The sequence below is a fragment of the Schistocerca gregaria genome, chromosome X, assembly GCF_023897955.1.
Source record: "Schistocerca gregaria isolate iqSchGreg1 chromosome X, iqSchGreg1.2, whole genome shotgun sequence".
NCBI lineage: Eukaryota > Metazoa > Arthropoda > Insecta > Orthoptera > Acrididae > Schistocerca > Schistocerca gregaria.
The window spans coordinates 438,362,480-438,381,239 of NC_064931.1; positions in this window are offsets into that span (position 1 = coordinate 438,362,480).

Consider the following 18,760-nt stretch of genomic DNA (forward strand, 5'->3'; position numbering starts at 1 on the left):
TATTGCGTGAGCTGCAAAAATGAAGTAAGCGATAAACTTTTTTCTTTCATCATTTATTGTCGATCATCAACGAGAAAGTGTTTCTTAACGGTTTGAAATTATATGTAAAGTTTTTAGCAACTCTCTCATTCTTAACTACTGGATGACTGAAGTATGGATATTCGCGCTCCATGGGCTACATTGCTTTTTCACCCCACCCCGAACCCTTTGACAGTTAAGTGGTTTTTACACCACTGACAGTAAGTGGTACGTGTACCCCAGTTTGGTTGAAATCGATCCAGTGATTTCGAAGGAGATATCGAACTTCCATATGCAGCGAAAGTAAAACTTCCAGGAAATTATTTTATCACTTTGTATTCTCTTAAGTTTTAGCAAGCTAGAAGCTCCACATAACTTGTGTAAAAATTGAGGACAGTTCATGTTTCATTTAATCAATACCTGGGATATGTAGTTGAGTTCACACCGAGTTTGTGTTCCAGTATCACCCAAGTTAGTTAATTAGCAATTGAATTGGAAGGAGGGAAGTTTAAGGTTTAACGTTCCGTCGAGGATCAGGTCGTTAGGGGCAAAGCCATGATAGGATTCGGAAGAGCGGGGAAGAAAATCGGCCGTACCTTTTCAAGCAGCCCAATATTCTCCTCCAGCGATTTAGGGACACCTAAATCTGCATGGCCGGACGGAGACTGGAGACGCCATCTTTCAGAATACGATATCTGTGTCTTCATCGCTGAGCCACCTCGCTCGGTATTAAATTAGACACATCTTCCTAGTGGTGCGCCCTTTCGTCTTTATGACGATAGCCACCCCTCATGGCAAGGACACTACGAGATACTGAAAATATCAGCGATTGGTGGTCCCAAAGCGCGTACATCTTAGTCGACTCCAGCTTCTATGTCTCCAACAGGAGTGAGGACAGATGAAATACTAATAATATTAGCACACTCATGTCCGCAGAATCTCCGTCAAACCTTCTGAAGGAACAAACTGGATGTGCAATACTGCTGAAGTACAAACGAATCCACACCATCGGACAGTAGGTTTCCATAGAGTTCGTTGGTATAAGAATATGGCAGACGTGTAAGGGGGTCAGTTTCATACCACGACCCTTTACCACATGCATGAACGGTACTGCGTTGAGCCACGCAGTAGAGCTCTTCATTAGTGCGTTTCGTCAGACCAGGGCACCTTTCCCCACGCTTCGAGATTCCAGTCGTTTTGTTCTCAGTCCACGACCTGTAGCATGCGGTGAGTATTGGTAGAATTGCGGCTGGCCTTGGTTCCTGTACCTCATAGCGACGCGATAGTTCTGTATTGTGTGCTTACTTACCGCTTGTTGTGAAAATTTCAACTAACGAGTGATATGCTGAATTTTGGCCCGTCAATCCGCTTTTACAATACATAGCAGTTGACAGCGATACCTGTCACCAACGATGGTTGATGACACCGGTGGTGGTTTCACCCGAATCGAGGTGCTGACGGAAAACGCAGTGCTTACGCCGTTTCGGAGATGGACTGTTCCATATGTCGGACGCCCATGATCTGTCTGCGCGTCTTCTCCACCTGAAACAAGGCTGTTACGTTTCGCACCGCAATATTATATTCATCGTGCCAACATGTGAGCTCTATTTCCGACTTTGCAATTATCTCTGCATTTCTTGAATTAACTAGCCTATTTCTTCACTCAGTGAAGAAGCTAACAGACCATCAGCTTTTTTTACACGCCCTTCATTACTGATACAGACTCCAAAGAACAGTAATGCTAATGAAAACAATGTACTTCAGCATCTCTCTTCTGGAATCATGTCGCAACTTAATGGCAAACTACCAATAAAGCAGGCATACAATTTTTCGATACGAAGAGCAAAGAACCCTTTAATTGTTTATACAAAAGGTATATTACTGTCTTTTATATATCGAATTCGAGTAAAAGAAGTGACAAAATCCGCCACCCTGTGGCATTCTCCCATTCCTTTTATAACTACTGAGTTCGCTATAATGCATTTGATAATTCAGAATGATTTCATCAGGGAATAATTTCCTTGCTTGCGTGTCTTATACTGGTCTATAATCACAATACCTCGGATAAATATACCAAGTGGACAACAAGAAATAGCTATAAATTTGGTAGATTATACCTCTACAACATATAACGATACTATAATTTGATCCATCGCTATAAGTGTTTTTTCTGTGACTGTAGTGCTTTCGTAAAATAAGAAACAACCATCTTGTAATAAATTGTGAATTTATTTCAGTGAACTAGGCATTTCGCACTTTGGGGACTTATCTTCAAGGACTCTGACAGTCTACATCAATTTCTTTTTTCCAAATTTCGGTTAATTTTGGTCCTCGTAAGATTCAAATGGTTCAAATGGCTCTGAGTATTATGGGACTTAACATCTGTGGTCATCAGTCCCCTAGAACTTAGAACTACTTAAACCGAACTAACCTAACGACATCACACAACACTCAGTCATCACGAGGCAGAGAAAATCCCTGACCCCGCCAGGAATCGAACCCGGGAACCCGGGCGCGGGAAGCGAGGACGCTACCGCACGTCCACGAGCTGCGGACTAGTAAGATTATATTTGTATATTACAAAGTGGCACATCGTGAATATAAGTTTACAAAACCATGACAAATCAAAAAATAGCTTACTGTTTCCAGTAGTGGATACATTGTTTTGAAGTACAGCATGAGAAGACGTGTTTATATACATAGTCGTATATACACTTTACATTCCCCTGTACATTTGTAAACGCCGTTTGTTCATTCTATATGTTTTCAAAAGATTTTTCTTTGTGTAACATTATTTCTAATTGTTCTTGCACGTCGGTTTTTGTAATATGGTTTGCTGTGTGGAGTACAATTAGGCTGTTGTGAATGTCACTAGTCTGTGTCTATTAACGTACATGTGATTAGCTACTGTGGATTTTGCAAAGTGGTTCAGTCCAAAAGCATTAGAGTGTACTTTTTAACATGTACGGAAATTTCCTCCTGTTTTGCCTATGTAAACTTCAGGGTGACTGTTACATTGTAATTTATGTACTGCAATGTATTCTGTTATCGGGGTGCTTATGTTTACTGTGTGAGGTAAGTGTTGCCAAGTTGATGTTTCTAAGCAAGTTAAAAATTTTGGGTAACGCTGTGCCAGGATAGGGAATGGTTGTGAAGCTATGTATCGTGTCAGTTGTTATTCCTGCAGTGCATCTGTTAATGATGTTGGCCTGTTGCTGGATATTTTGTCAACTGGTTTTCCTGATTATCCATTATTTATTATAGTTTCTTTAAGAGTATTAAGTTCTTGTGTTAATGCTTTTTGATTTTCTTTGTGTCCATAATACATTCAACTTCTCAGAATGTTGTCTTCGCCGCTCTTGAGACTAAGTTGTTCGTCCGGTCTTCTTGGGTTTTCCTGCTTGCCAATGGTCAAGTCGTGAATTTTCGTTCTAAAATTTTTTTCTGTCTGGAAAAACAAGCTGTGTTTTTCCTGCTTCTTCTGGGTCTTCTTTACGGCATGCATTCATTTTAATGTATCAATTTCTGATTTATTGCGAATTTCTTAGAATTTCAAAACCTTTCTAGTCAAGTTGGTTGGTTCCATTCTTGTAAATTGTCTATAGAATATTAGCCGGTGTTTCTTCATATTCGGATATCTGCGTATATTTATCAGCTTCCTTAAAATTTTCCTGATTACTTTTTATTCTCTCATTTGGACTTCTTCAGTGTCTTTCTATCCTTTTAAAACGTGTACTTCAGCCCCATAAGAACACTTTGGTTTGATGACTGCGTTGTAATGTCTTAGTCTGGTGTAACTGGACATCCATTGTTTTTGCTGTCGATGACTTTTGTAAACGTGAAGGCTGTTTTTATTTTGTGACAAGTAACTAACCGCAGTGCTGGTGGTGTTGATACAAAGAAAAGATAACATTACTTCATATCTACAACAGTTGCCGAAGTTGACATTTCATCAGAAAGGAACCCAATGAATTTTGCAGAGCGAGAAAGAAGTGGCAGATGAAATATTAGTGTTTCTGCAAAGGAAGTCAGTGGAATGTGTAGTGTCGTATATTCTCGACTGTGCAGACAATGTAAATGAGGAGTGCAATGATGATGATACTTGCTTAACAAGTGAAAGTGATACTGAAACATATGTGTAGCTATGTAGTTCATCATCGTTGTTGGACAGGAAACCACAAATGTCGTCTCCAGTGGACCATAGTAAGGGAAAAACGCTGTCCATGAAGTGGGTACCAAACACAACTACGCACACGGCAGACCATCCGCAGCATAATAAAAAACAACTATGAACACGTTTATAAGTCCGCAGCAATATGACCACGAAGTGCATAAGAAAAACTATACGGATATTCAAGGGAGGACAAGGGCCACTTGTTGCAAAACCTGGTGTCTGCGTATTTCAAGGTTGTTTGATACTATTTACAGGAAGTGTATGATAGTGACCTACTACGTTGAAATTACGCGGGACGTAAATTACAGTGATTTCGAAGCAAACAGTGGATGGTTGCATAACTTCAAACAGTGCTACAGAACTGGGAGACGTAAGATAAGGAAATTTCAAACATAGCGTCAACTTGACGATGCACAGCACTGTATGGAATCGATACGAAAATTAGCAGATAAGATAAGCAAACTCATCCCATCGTTCAGTTAGGAATATGTTTTCAACGCCGGCCAACCGGGATTTGAAGAGAAAATGCATATGGAAGGAACCCTGGAAATTAGAGGCACCAAGAGAGTTGTTTCAAGATACATAACATCAATGCCTCAACGCATTTGTGTGCTATTCTGCAAACTGTTAAACTGGATGGTAAATGGTCTGGAAAGTTATTTATTGTGATACTAGAGGTTGGAAGTGTTCTGTCCCTATGTTTCTTCCTCCTGTGTAAACCATTGTGATAGCTGTGGCCCACCATTTTCTTAAATCGATGCTCATAGTGCAAGTTAATGGTTTGTTTTGAACATTTCTCGAATGCCGACGATGTCCATTTTGTAAAGTGTAATACGTACATCCCATATACGTTTGGTTTCTGCACCTCTGGGTCACTCATTTTATGTCGCCCTCGTTATGCACACGGTGGATCATTAGCAGCTAATATTTCTCCTGTCATAATTGTTCATACAACGCTTTCAAATGAGCCTTACTAAAGATTGAACTTGTGACCTCGCACTCAAGGTGTTTCTTGTGAGATAGAATTTTCTATGGGAAAGGAAGAAGGAAAATCCCTACATAAAGACTAACATCTATTCTGCTTTCCTATTTATGTAGTGAATGTGTCAATAAAGTATACCAGTCGTACGGAATTTTCTGAGTTTCCCGTAAGTTTGGCATATTCGCTGTAATGTGTTCTAAGGTTTTAGGGCCAGCCGATTTCAGGAGTTCTGTAACAATTCCGTCTTCATAAAGTTCTTTGTTATTTTTTACCTTTTAATTTGTCCAGCAATTTCCCTTCGTTTAGTGTTTGTCAAGCGGGACTGATTTTTAGATGAATTTCTGGTGGAAATCTTTCTGTGGGCTTAGGGCACTTTAGAAGTTTTTAAAAATATCTGCGAAGTTCTCTGCAGTTTTCTTTTTTGTTTGTGCCAGCTGCCACTTTTCTTCTTGAATCAGAGATTTTGTGGTTGGTACACATCTGGCGTTGTTTTAAAAGTTTTATAAAATGTCCTGGTGTTGCTTTTTTGTGTGTGTGTTCTTCAGTTTCACGGAGCTGACTGTTCTCATATTGTCCTTTTGTTTGTCTAAAAATTGTAAAGCTTACTTTCTAGTTACCAGTTTTTCCACCTTTGTAACGGAATTTGGTTTTTGTCGGTATTGATCTAATTTACAGTTATGCTTTATTAATTATTTACTGTTACCTAAAATTTCTAAATTAGAGCTTAACTTTCGTCAGTTATACCAATTCGAAAAATACGAATTATTTCCCGCAATAATTACTTGACTAGTTTTAGTAAGAATACATTTATATTATTCTTCATCCGAGTGTAATAATTTTCTGATTTTTCTTCATTTCAGTTTATGGTAATCGGTAATCTTACGCTTTACGTAGCAACCTCTCTAATTCGAATATAGCACTGACGCTGTTCCGAAGATCTGCTCATATATCTTTACTGCCGGTGACGACAACAATAGAGGTAATGAGATTGTTGTCAAGAAAAGTGGCTGTGCCGTATGATTTCCAAAGTTTTAATCGTAGAAAAATATTTGTGGTCCGCGCCGATATTTTGCTAATTATTTAGTGTCGTCAATAAGCACAACCCGCGCCACGCGACTGCGAGAAAGTGTCTCGCGAGCAAAAAACAGATCGTGGTGACTTGCCTCCACACTCGGATCCGCTTACTGATTTAAACGTAATCTCGCAACAGAACGACAGCGTCAACAAATCAATCCACTAGCACCTCGTCACCTGACCTAGGTTGTATCCAATCACAAGCTTCCGCCAGGACAGGGTCTCATTCCCAAGCGCGGCGCTGCAGCAAACAGGAATTGTAGCACAACTTTCCGTCTGCAGCATTTGCCTGTACGAGAAGACGACCTGTGGGTTCGGAGTCGGGTGACACGCAACAGAACACAAGGACAGACGACTCCTAGAATGACGTCAGCATGAAGAGAACCACGATGAGCCTCTCAAATTCTGACATAAGCATTACCAGCTGTTACACAGCCAGTCGTTATCCTCAAGTTCCGTTTGACGTCAGTCATTTGAATATGGGCTGACCTGCTCACAGTAACACCAGGAAGCTTTCAGTTGCTGAGCGAACAGGAAAGACGAAAGCCATTCAAAAGTGGCATACACTTTTAATTTCACTTTAAAATACGTTTAACACACAGTGTACGAAGGGACAGCTCACGTATGAACTGAAGAGCTTCGGGCCCATTTTTTCTGATTGATTTGCATTTGCAAAGACATAACACAGGTTAATTTCACCAAATAACAGAACTTTGCGAAAACAAACACTGCTGCACTCACACTACCACTGAGAATGAAGGGAAAATTAAGCAGAATACTCTATGAAAACTCGTGCATCCGTAAGGAACTCAATTTGTGAAGAGTACAACAATTTTGTCGGCGGAAAACTATCAAAATATTTATTACAAAATCTTAGAAATTCCTTTTCATGTCATTCAAGTTAGTTAACGGTTTGAAAGGAAAGAAAATCTGTTGCGAAACAGACTTGTGATAAAACTAAAGAGAATAGACAGAAAGTCGAAGTATTAAATTGTGCTTGTCGTTGAAACTCTTTCTTCTAGTCTTCGTTTGCTTCCTAATAAATAATGTGGAAAATGTGGTTCTCCCTTTATAAAACATAATTCTTGTTTTAATGCCCAAACATGTTTCGGAGGTGTTTCTCCATCTTCAGTGGTTTTATTTAGTGTCTGCCAATTAACATATGATCATTTCAAAAGTTCTGCACACTGTAAGGCAGTATTTAAGAAAACAATTTATTTTACAAAATACCTTTACAGGCCTGCAATATAACCCCCATTCTTTATTATGACAGCTTTCCAACGTTTTCTCAACTTCAGTATCCCGGAGGGGGTACCTTCACTGTTGACTTGTATCATTACACGGTTCACCTTACTAGAATCTTCATCAATTGAATCAAAACGTTTTCCACGAAGTTTCGTCCTGTTTGCGAAACAAATCGTTCTGGTGGCTCATACCAAGACTCTATGGTCTTCGTCAAGCGTTTCTCTCACTGGTATGGAAATATGCGGTCTTGCATTAGCATACAAAATGAGGACACCAGCTGCAAACATCTCAGGTCTTCTTTGACGAATTTTCGGGTGCAAAACATCTTGCAGGAACAACTTGTAGTACACGCATGTTGCAGATGTCCCATGAGGCACTTTATTTGTAGCTGTGATTCCATTCATGTCACAAGCCTAGATCATCATCAGTTTCTCGTTTGACTGTTGGCGGTGGAACTTTTTACGGGCTCTGAGAGACACTTGTCCATTGTGATGACTCAGAATTCCGTTCTGGCTCAAAATTTAGTATCCAGGTTTCAGCAAATGCAACAGTTTTTTTCAGAAATTGTTATCGTTCACTTCGATAACGTTGAAGCAATTTTCCCTCGATTCTTTTGCGGCCTACTTTCCGCTCTTCACTCAGTCATGCGGAACCCATCTAGCAGCAACTTTTCTCGTCTTCAGCTTTTCAGTAACGATTTTGTAAACTGAAGTGACGCAATCCAGTCCCCATACGCAATTTCCTCACATGTTTTTGTCGATCCTCTCTCAAAATATCATTGACCAAAACTTGAGAAGTGTAGTCAGTTGCAGTTGATGGCCTGCTACTCCTTGGATTGTTCTCAGTGCTTACCCGAACTTCAAGGAAACGAGCAGACCAACGTGATATTGTGCTATGATACATTTCACTATTCCCACACAACTCTCTCCAAGTGACGTAAATTTTTGTTGTGTTCTTTCCACGTAGGGATTTTATTTGACATAGAAACGTGGTCACTACTTGATCACGCAAACGCATGTACAGTGTGCAGAACTTTTTAAAATGACCCTCGAATGAAGAATTTTTGCATCAAAATGCATAAAGTTTTTGAGTATACGGTATTTACCTTAATAAAAGTCCTAACAGAAAAATATATACTTATATATTACATCAACATTACACGTTGATAGTCATGCGCTTGTCAGACATTCACAATACAGTTATTAATTTGCTCCAGTAATCTGCAGTTTATCTGGGTTTTCCATGTTATGTTACGTAATTTGGTAAATTTAGCAATTGTAGTTGTACTGCGAATATCAAACAGTCGAAGGAACATCAGTGTGTAATACTGAGGTACATATTTTTACTCTTAATGCTTTTCTGTTAATCTTTTATTAATTTAAATACCATAACTCGAAAATTGTTGTGTATTATGATGCAACTTTCTTAATAATTTATTTGACAGAAAATAAATGAACCCACTGAAGATGGAGGAACTTCTCCGAAATCTGTTTAATATTAAATAAGAAGAACTGTCTTCTCTCAAGGCAAAAACGCATTTTCCGTGTAATTTATTTAAGTCCGCATTTAAACATGTATTCAAGAATGATGATATCGCAATATCAATGTCAGACCGCTGCCTTCGTTTGCATACGACAAATATTGAAATGAACATCCACAATACAGAAAAATCATTTACTGCAGCTCAAAGCGAACCAAGCATCATGTCTGACAAAATCTGTATTAAACTTAACATTCCATACAGTGCAGAATTAGTCCCTGTAGACAAACTCACTTTTATCGAGAACCTCTCGTTCAGCGAATATTCCCACATGCCTGAAAAAGAGCGCAGGGCAGAACTGTTTATAAAAAAGTTTAGAGAACGGATACAAAGAATTAGAGATCATTATTGTTAACATCCACCTGTTTCAAGATGCTAGAGAATGAGGAAAAGAAGCTTCTGTCAATGAATCAGCACTTCAGTAAAAACCTCTTGTATGCAAAACAGTTCGTAGACACAATAGTAGTGCTCAGAAACTACAGATTAATAAAACCCTATCAGCTTATTAACATGTAATAAATTTCGACAGTACCATAGATAACGGTTTGCTAAGGACATAAGTACTTCCAAATTGTAACGAAAAATTTATAATGTAATTTATAATTAATGGAAACGTACAAAAATTCTCTATCAACAGCTTATACGCTTTTTCAGGTGACTTGGAAATGACCATAGTGTCGAAATGAGCTCATAGCCAGAAGAACAGCTGAATAAAATACTATTATAGCAGCGTTATTGGTTAACATTATTCAATGTCTTTACAAGAAATTGACGACTCTGTAGGCCTACGCGAAATAGAAATACTAGGATTGCTCTACTATTAAAGTAAGAAAACCGGTGTAATCTAAACGAAAATGTGTCGAAAATGCTCGGAGAACGTAAAAGGGAATCTTTGGAAGGAGGACAAAATTGTTCTCACAGAAACCTAATGGATTTTCGAGAAAATCTCAGCAAAAATATTTTTGTCTACATCGCATATCTTCTTAAGGACCATAAAAATAAGATAAGAGAGTTTCTGGTGGGTACCCACTCGTGGTCTAGGGTTAGCGTCTTTCATTAGTAATCAAAACTTCATCGGACTCAAAGAAACAAAGTACTAAAAAAACAGAGGCCTTTTTATCTTATAGTTGCAGCATTCAGTCCGAAGACTGGTTTGATGCAGATTTCCACGCTACTCTATCCAGGGCAAGCCTTTTCTTCCCTTAGTAACTATTGCAACCTACATATTCTGAACCTGCTTATTTTATTCGTGTCTAGGTCTCCCTCTAGAATTTAACTCCGCCCCCCCTCCACGCCCATCCCCACACGCCCACACACACACACACACACACACATACACACACTCACTCACTCACACACACACACACACACACACACACACACACAATTTCCTTCCAGTACCTAGTTGACTATTCCTTTAACTATTAACTGCTTCTTTCTTTTAGTTATTTTCTTCCATAAATTGCATTTTTTCATTGCCTCCTCATTAGTTATTCTCTCTGTCCAGCTAATCTTCAGTATTCTTTTGTAGCAACACGTTTCGAAAGCTTCTATTCTCCTCTTGTATGAACTGCATGTCGTCCATGTTTCACTCCCGTACAGGGCTACGCTCCAGGCAGATACCTTCAGAAAAAACCTCCTTACATTAAACGTTTAAAAAATCCTATTTTTCAGACATGCTGTCCTTGCTAATACTAGTCTTCACTCTATGTTCTCTCAGTTTTAACAATTATCAGTTGTTTTGCTGCCCAAATAGCAAAACTCATCTATTACTATTAGCGTCTCATTTCGTAATATAATTTCCTCTGCATAGCCTGATTTAACTTGCCTACATTCGATTAGATTTGTTTTGATTTTTGTTGAAGTTCACCTTATAATCTTTCCTGAAGACATCCATTCCGTTCAACTGATATTCCAAATCCTTTGTCATCTCTGAGAGATTTACAGGGCCCTCTGCTAGCCTCAAAGTTTTCATTCCTTTTACATGAATTTTAATTCCCTTCCGAAATTTCTGCATTGTTTCCTTCACAGTTTACACAGTGTACAGATTGAATAATTTCAGGGACAGGCTACAACCCTGTCCCACTACTATCCCCTTCATGTTCTTCGACTCATAACAGCAGTCCCTCTTCTGTTCAAGTGGCAAAAATTCTAATCTGTCGCTCTCTGTGTTTCATTACTACTACGTTCAAAATTTAAAAAAATGTAGTCAATTCCACGCTGTCAACAGCTTTCTCTAAACCTACAATGCTATAAACTTCGATTTGCTTTTCGTCAACCTCTATTCTAAGATACTTCGTAGAGTCAGTATTCCCTCATGTGTTCCTACATTTCTGTGGAATCAAAAGCAATATTTCCCGAGGTTAGTTTCTACGAGTACCATTTTTTCCCCAATTCTCTACATAACATTCGTACCTGTCGGCGCCTTCTTCCTTTGGAACTGGAATTATTAGATTCTTCTTTAAGTCTGAGGGTATTTCGCCTGTTTCACATGCCCTGTCAAATTTTCCTCGACGTATCGTACCTCCAATCTCTTCTTCATTTACTTCCTCTTACCTTTCTATAATATCGCCTTCAAGTTCACTTCTCTTGTATAGTCCTTCTGTACATTCCTTTCATTTTTCAACTTTCCTCTCTTTGCTCAATTCTGACTTGCCATAGATTTCACATTCATGCAGCTTATTCTCTATTCTCCAAAGGTCTCTTTAATTTCCCTATATTCGGTATCTATCGTTCCCCTAGTTATGCATGGTTCCACATCTTTGCCGGTGTCCTCTTGCCATTCCTGAATAGCCAGTTTGCATTTCCTGTCAGCCTCATTTTTTAGACGTCTCTATTCCCTTTCGCCAGTGTCATTTGATAAATTTTAAATTTCCAGCTATTGTCGGTTAAATTCAAGATCTCATTTGCTATCCAGGGATAAATACCAGAGATAAATACTTAACCTTGTCTTTTTACCTATTTTTTCCTCTGCGTCCTTACTTATCTCATCTTTCAAAGCTATTCATTCGCCTTCTACAGAACTCCTTTTTCCTGTTTCAGTCAAACGTTGCCTAATGCTCCGTTTGAAACTCTCAACAACCTCCGGTTCATTCTATTTATCCAGGTTTAATCGCCTTAATTTTCTACCTCTTTCAGTTTCTTCAGTTTTAATCTGCAGTTATAAATATGGTTAGAGTGCACAGTCGCCGCGGGAAATGCCTCAGAGTTTAAAATCTGGTTCGTAAATCTTTGCTTTATCATTGTATAATCAGTCTAAAACCTTCTAATGTCTTCAGGTCTTTTCGAAGTATATGGCCTTCTTACATGATTCTTAAACTGAGTATTAGCGATTATTAAATTATGTTCCGTTCACAATTCTACGATGCGGCATCTTCTTCATTCCTTTACCCAGTTCATGTTCTTCGGCTATTTTTCCTTCTCTGCCTCTTCCTGCTATCGAATTTCAGTTCCCATTACAATTATATTTTCTGCTTCTTTAACTATTTGAATAGTTTCTTTTAATTCACCACACATTCTTTCAGTTGCTTCATAATCTGCAGAGCTGGTAGCTACATAAACATGTACTACTGTGAGGGGTTTTCGCTTCGGGCCTGTCTTGGTTACTATAATGTAATCACTATGCTGTTCATAATAGTTTCCCGCATTTCTGTTTTCTTATTCATTATTAAATCTCCTGCTACATTACTCCCATTTAAGTTTTCATTTGTAACCCTGTACTCACCTGATCAGAACCCCTGTTCTTCCGGGCAACACACTTCACTAAATCTCGCTACATCTAACTCCAACTTATCCAACTCCATTCTTAAATTCTCTAAGCTACCTACCCGATTAAGGGCTCTAACATTCCACGCTAAGACCCATAGAATCTCAGTTTTCTTTTCCCTTATGATGACATCCTCTTGCATTGTTCCCGCTAAGAGATGCGAATGGGTACTATTTTACTCCCGGAATATTTTACCCAAGAGAATGCCATCATCATGAAACCATACAGTAGAACTACACGCTATTGGGAAAAAGTAATGGCTATAGTTTCCCCTTGCTTTCAGACGTTCTCAGTGGCAGCCTAGCAAGTCCGTATTGACTAATGTTGCAAAGACAGAGCAGTGAATCTTCCAGACTGTTGCCCATGCAATAATAAAATGGCTGCTGCCTCGTATAAAAAATCATGGATTTTTTGGCCTCTCCAGAACTTGTGGTGGTTGCACTTGTGGTAGGAAGCACATTGCACTATACACAGTGTAGTGGCTTGAGGAATGTATATGTAAGTACAGGCTCACAGGCTTTTATCATTTTATGAGACTTTGGAGGGTTTACGCAGCAACAACACACTTCAAACCATTCCCATGACTACGTCCGGACACCTTCCTTATGCAGCAGCGACACTACAGAGAGACCAAACGAGGTGGCGCAGTTGTTAGCACACTGGACTCGCATTCGAGAGGACGACGGTTCAAACTCGGGTCCGGCCATCCTGATTTACGTTTTCCATAATTTTCCTGAATTGCTGCAGGCAAATTCCGGGATGGTTCATTTGAAAGGGTACGGGCAACTTTCTTCCCTATTCTTCACTAATCCGATGGGACAGATGATCTCGCTGTTTGGTCCCTTCCCCCACATCAACCAACCAACCACCACAGAAAGAATACCAAGACACGCGTCCCTAACGATTACACTGCAAGATATCTTTATCTTCTCTCTCTGTATTGGGTTGAGTTCTTGTCCATTGTGATTAAAATACTTTTGAGCTACTTGTTTCTGGTTACCAAGCAGTTTGCTTTATGAATATGCCATTATATATCTGAATAGAATTTATTCTTGGATAGCTTTTATGTGTGATGACACAGTTCCATCCATTGCCTTGTTTCGAATCATGTAACTGACGTCACATCTGACAAACACTTGGTTTAAAGGCAGTGTCACGCATTCCAAGTCTTCATTGCCCTACCTGACAAGTGTGTGCTGGTATATCAAAAAGAGACACTCTCCAGTTGTAGAGGTCTAAATCCGATTCCTATCAGTTTTCCTTCTAGCAGTGACGTCTAAAAAAATTTCGAGAGAGTTTCTGTAATTATTTTGAATTACGTTATTTGAAATCAAAAACATTCAAGGAAGAACATCAGGTGAATACCGAAATCGTTATTTAATTAAAACCGACCACTATGTCCGTCCCCATCGAAACCTAGTGTTTGTCACTAAAGACCACGATGTCAACGGGACGCTAAACTCTAACATACCTTCGTGCAGTGTGACACATAGATCAAATTAATCTTTTTCAGTCCACAGTACGCAAGTAATATTACTTTACGTAAAATACTAACAACTATAATTTCAGTGTTGACCAGAAAAATGCCGCAAAAGAAACCCAGAAGATTAGATTTTGAATCCATTATGTGACGCCGGTATACTTTTGAATCCATTTCTACTTCGTATGTCATTTTGTCCTTGCTGATAAATTGTGGCTTGCTGAAACTTCGTCTTACTCGCGCCATTATAGTCACCTGGTTCCTATATGCCCCCCATCTTTCAAGTATGGCACATAGCAAGCTTTCCACACACGTTTACTAAAATCCAGATTTTCCCTGCCTGTGTCTAAAAGCTGACAACAACAATGCTTCGACCCGCAGCTCTCAACCATAATCGCGCAACTATTTTCGGGCGAGGGTTATCGCCGTCTGTTAAGCAGCCCGTTGTGTCCTCGTCTGTAGTACCAAGAACTGCAAGTTACTGGTTGAGTTTTTTTTCCGCAGACACTCCTGGCGTATTTTTTGACATTGTAGTAACGGTAAGTGCTTCATCACAAGTCGCGTGTGATTATTTCTGAAACATTTCTTGTCTGTTTTCAGTCACGATTTCCTTGACTCATCATGCCTACTTTTCGTTTGCAGCTGAGATGAGTAATGAAATTATTTCTGCCTGGGACAGTCATATGAAGTAACACGCACATGTGGGGAAATATAATACAGGACATCTTCACTGCAATCTACTTGCGGTTATCGATGCAACATTTCCCGGAAATGATACCACAACTGAATTAGATATTAAATATTTGTTCTCATACACGGATACTGAGTAAAAGAGCCGAGTGAAAAGCAGTGTAATTGTAAATTCGATGTTATTCCTGTGCGCAGCATCTTGCTTCAGGAAACATGGAATTAGTACGAGTATTTACATCAAAAACGTAAGACTATAGCCTATTCCATTCAACATTTCTGTAAGATTGTCAACTATGAAGGAAATGGTGGGACAAGTCAGAAGCGAGAGGCAGGGCTCGCATTGAGCCAATATCAGGAGACCTGCAGCCGTAATAGTCACCTGCCGTTGGCAAACCTCCACCCCCTACACTACAACACAAGCTGTTTGCACTGTGCCTCAGCAAGCTTAGTGTTGCACGCTGAGATTTAGCTGTTATTTCTTTCTATTAGGGGGTTAATGTTATATCTTTTATTAGTATTACGTATTTTGTGATACTGAACGATGTTAGAAGGAAGTTCGTCATATGTTATTCAGTGAAAGAGAGGAAGATGAATGAGTGGCATCAGCTAAGCAACGTCGAAATAAATTATTATCAGAAAATGACGGAACAAATGAAACTCATATCCCTGTATCCGAAACAGAAAATCGACGAGCTGGCGAAAACGTATCGGCACGCAGTCATTACGATACCAGGTCGTCACTGGCTTTCAGAAAATTCAGTAAAGGAATGATCACGTTGTCAAATAGCTACAGTGACAGTGACACTTTACGCGTCTATGACAGCGATGAGTGTAATGTAAGTACTTTCACGGCCACCACAAAAAAATGGACTGACGGCTTCAGATGAATATTAGGAATGTGCTGATTTAGTACCTACGTTTCCAAACTGCATTTTCGTAAGTTTTGAATTCTAACAAGAAGGCTATTGTCAGCTACTGAGTCTGAATGAAGTTCATCTCAGGAATTCACGCTAGTGGATATTACTTTAAAAATAGGGTATAAAATGAACATAAATTAAAGCAAAACAAAGATAATGGAGTGTGGCGAATTTCAACAGGTGATGCTCAGCGAATCAGATTACGAACCGAGACACTAAAGCATTAGAAGAGTTTTGACGCTGGAAGTGATCAATATATAACGGGAAAAGGAAAGGCGATATAAAATGCAGACTGGCAGTAGCTAGAAAACTCCGTCCAAACAGGCCTCAGACAGTCCAATAGTACCGACCGACCGCCGCGTCATCATCAGTCGAAGGCGTCATTGGCTGCGGATACGGAGGGGCATGTGGTCAGCACACCGCCCTCCCGGCTGTTCTCAGCTTCCGTGACCGGAGCCGCTACTTCTCAATCAAATAGCTCCTCAATTGACCTCACAAGGGTCGAGTGCACTACGCTTGCTAACAGCGCTCGGCAAACCTGAACGGTCACCAATCTAAGTGCCAGCCCAGCCTGACAGCGCTAAACTTCGGTGATCTAACGGGAACCGTTGTTACCACTGCGGCATGGCTGTTGGCCAGTAGGTAGAAAAGTTTTTCTGAACAGTAGATATCTGCAACTATCAATCACAAATTGAAGTTGCTACATTTTTGGTCCGCCTATTACTCACACAACTGCTTTTTAATAAATGCATAAACATGTTTCAGCATATTTATGCCAACATCTGAGGGTAATTTTATTCATTTCTGTAAAACGCAAGCCGGCCTTTGTGACCGAGCGCTTCTAGGCGCTTCAGTCTGGAACCGCGCTACCGCTACGGTCGCAGGTTAGAATCCTGCCTCGGGCATGGATGTGTGTGAAGTCCTTAGGTTAGTTAGGTTTAAGTAGTTCTAAGTTCTAGGGGTCTGATGACCTCATATGCTAAGTCCCATAGTGCTCAGAGCCATTTGAACCATTTTTTGTAAAATGGAAACATGTTTTAAGGAGGATCTTAAATCAAGTAATTTTTGTCTGGAAACAAAGCTACTACCAGAGCTTCAAAGCTACATGGTGAATAATAAATTTAAGTATTAGAAAGTCTTTTCTACAAGTATTTGAATGGAAGCCTTGTGAGGAAGTAAAACGTGGTGCTACAGAATGATGCTGTAGTTTAAATGGGTAAATCGAGTAAATAATAAAGAGATATTAGCTGCGTTGGGGAGAAGAATTCCAAGAGCGTCAGTCTACGAGAAGAAAGAGGATTCTGCACCCTACAACATTCCAGGAAGTGCTATAGATAAAACATTGTTAGACTGATTACAGCGTAGATAGATTGTACAATCAATTTTTTTCTCATGCTCCATCTGTAACCGAAAATAGAATAGAATTAAACAGCAATAATACATTACATCCACCGTCACCACGTACGCTGAATAGAGATGAAGTACGTTTCACTGTTTGCCAGTTCAGATTGGAGGGCTTGAAGAAATTCAGACTTACATCTGCATTAGATTGGTGGCTACGTATGGTTTCCAATGATAAAGTTACTCCAGTGGACTGGGTTAGCATTCAGCTCATATTCCTGTATATTATGGAGTGAGTGTAGAAGAAAGATCTGGTTTCTTGACATTCACTTAAAGAGTTCAAAGTTGATTTGCTTGATGCATCTAATAAGGAGTGGCGTGTGGTCTGACTCGATTTCGACTTCATCGACTCTCTTCCTGACCATTTATTCCTCATCCTTCGGAACGAAAATTTTACATACAAACAGCTGGATAGTTTTAAATGAGACAAAAATGCTACAATGAAGACAACAACAAATCTTACCCGCTAGAACTTTATGCCTCATTCAAGAACTCTATTTTGGATTCGCCTGTTGTTCCTCATCTAGTGAACGAGTTTTTCATGCGCGTTACTTATACCTCGTTTCTCCTTACTATCGAAGATGAATGACCTTGTTACTCTCTGTTCAAATGCAAACGAAGCATTACGTGACGCAGAAGAAGCAAATAATAAGGGAGTAAAACGGTAGCATTTCTGAACAATGGTAGCACGCAGGTGAAGTGCACTCACTGTCACGCAGTCACGAAAGCCGCATAAAACGGAAGTAAGAAGGGCCGGAACACCGCTATATTCGAACACAAGTTAAATGAGGTGCCCCTACACCGCTTCACATGGTCAAATCCAAGAACCATTTGTCAATTTTCATCAATTTCCCATTTATTACTATTTATAAAGTGAAAATGTATTCCCGAACTTATACTTATTAAGGAGAAAATTTAGCGACAATAGCTCAAGAAAGTCCTTAAATTGTACGACAAATCCGAAAGTTCATTTTATTCAATTTACCAGATCGTTCCAAGTATTGGAAGAAATATCTTTACGCCTAAAACTGATTCTACGAAGGTAATTTTAAAAAACTTCAGCGTGCAACGATCTATATTGCATAGTTATGAAACTGTAGCCTAATCCCTTAGCCCTAATCAAATAATGGCGTGTTGGAAAACACTCACTTCGCAACACGGAGCTTTGATCGTAGGTCAGTTCTGGCCTGGTTTATGAGTGTGACGGCGAGGAGAGAGGCGCATGAGCAGGGACAGTGAAAGGCCACTCGAGTTTCGGTCTCAGGTCTGGTCGTTCACCTTGGAGGAATGTTGCAATCAGAGCACAGCAGTGTCAGAGACAGCTTTCTCATAGTAAGAGTGGCAGCTTGATCATCTGGAGAGCTCGTGTTTGTTAAGCAGGTATCAAGTGCATTACGTTCACGAGCAACTGTTGGGGTGACTTAGCGATTCCGCAAGAAATATTCACAATATAACTGCCTAAGAAGACAATAT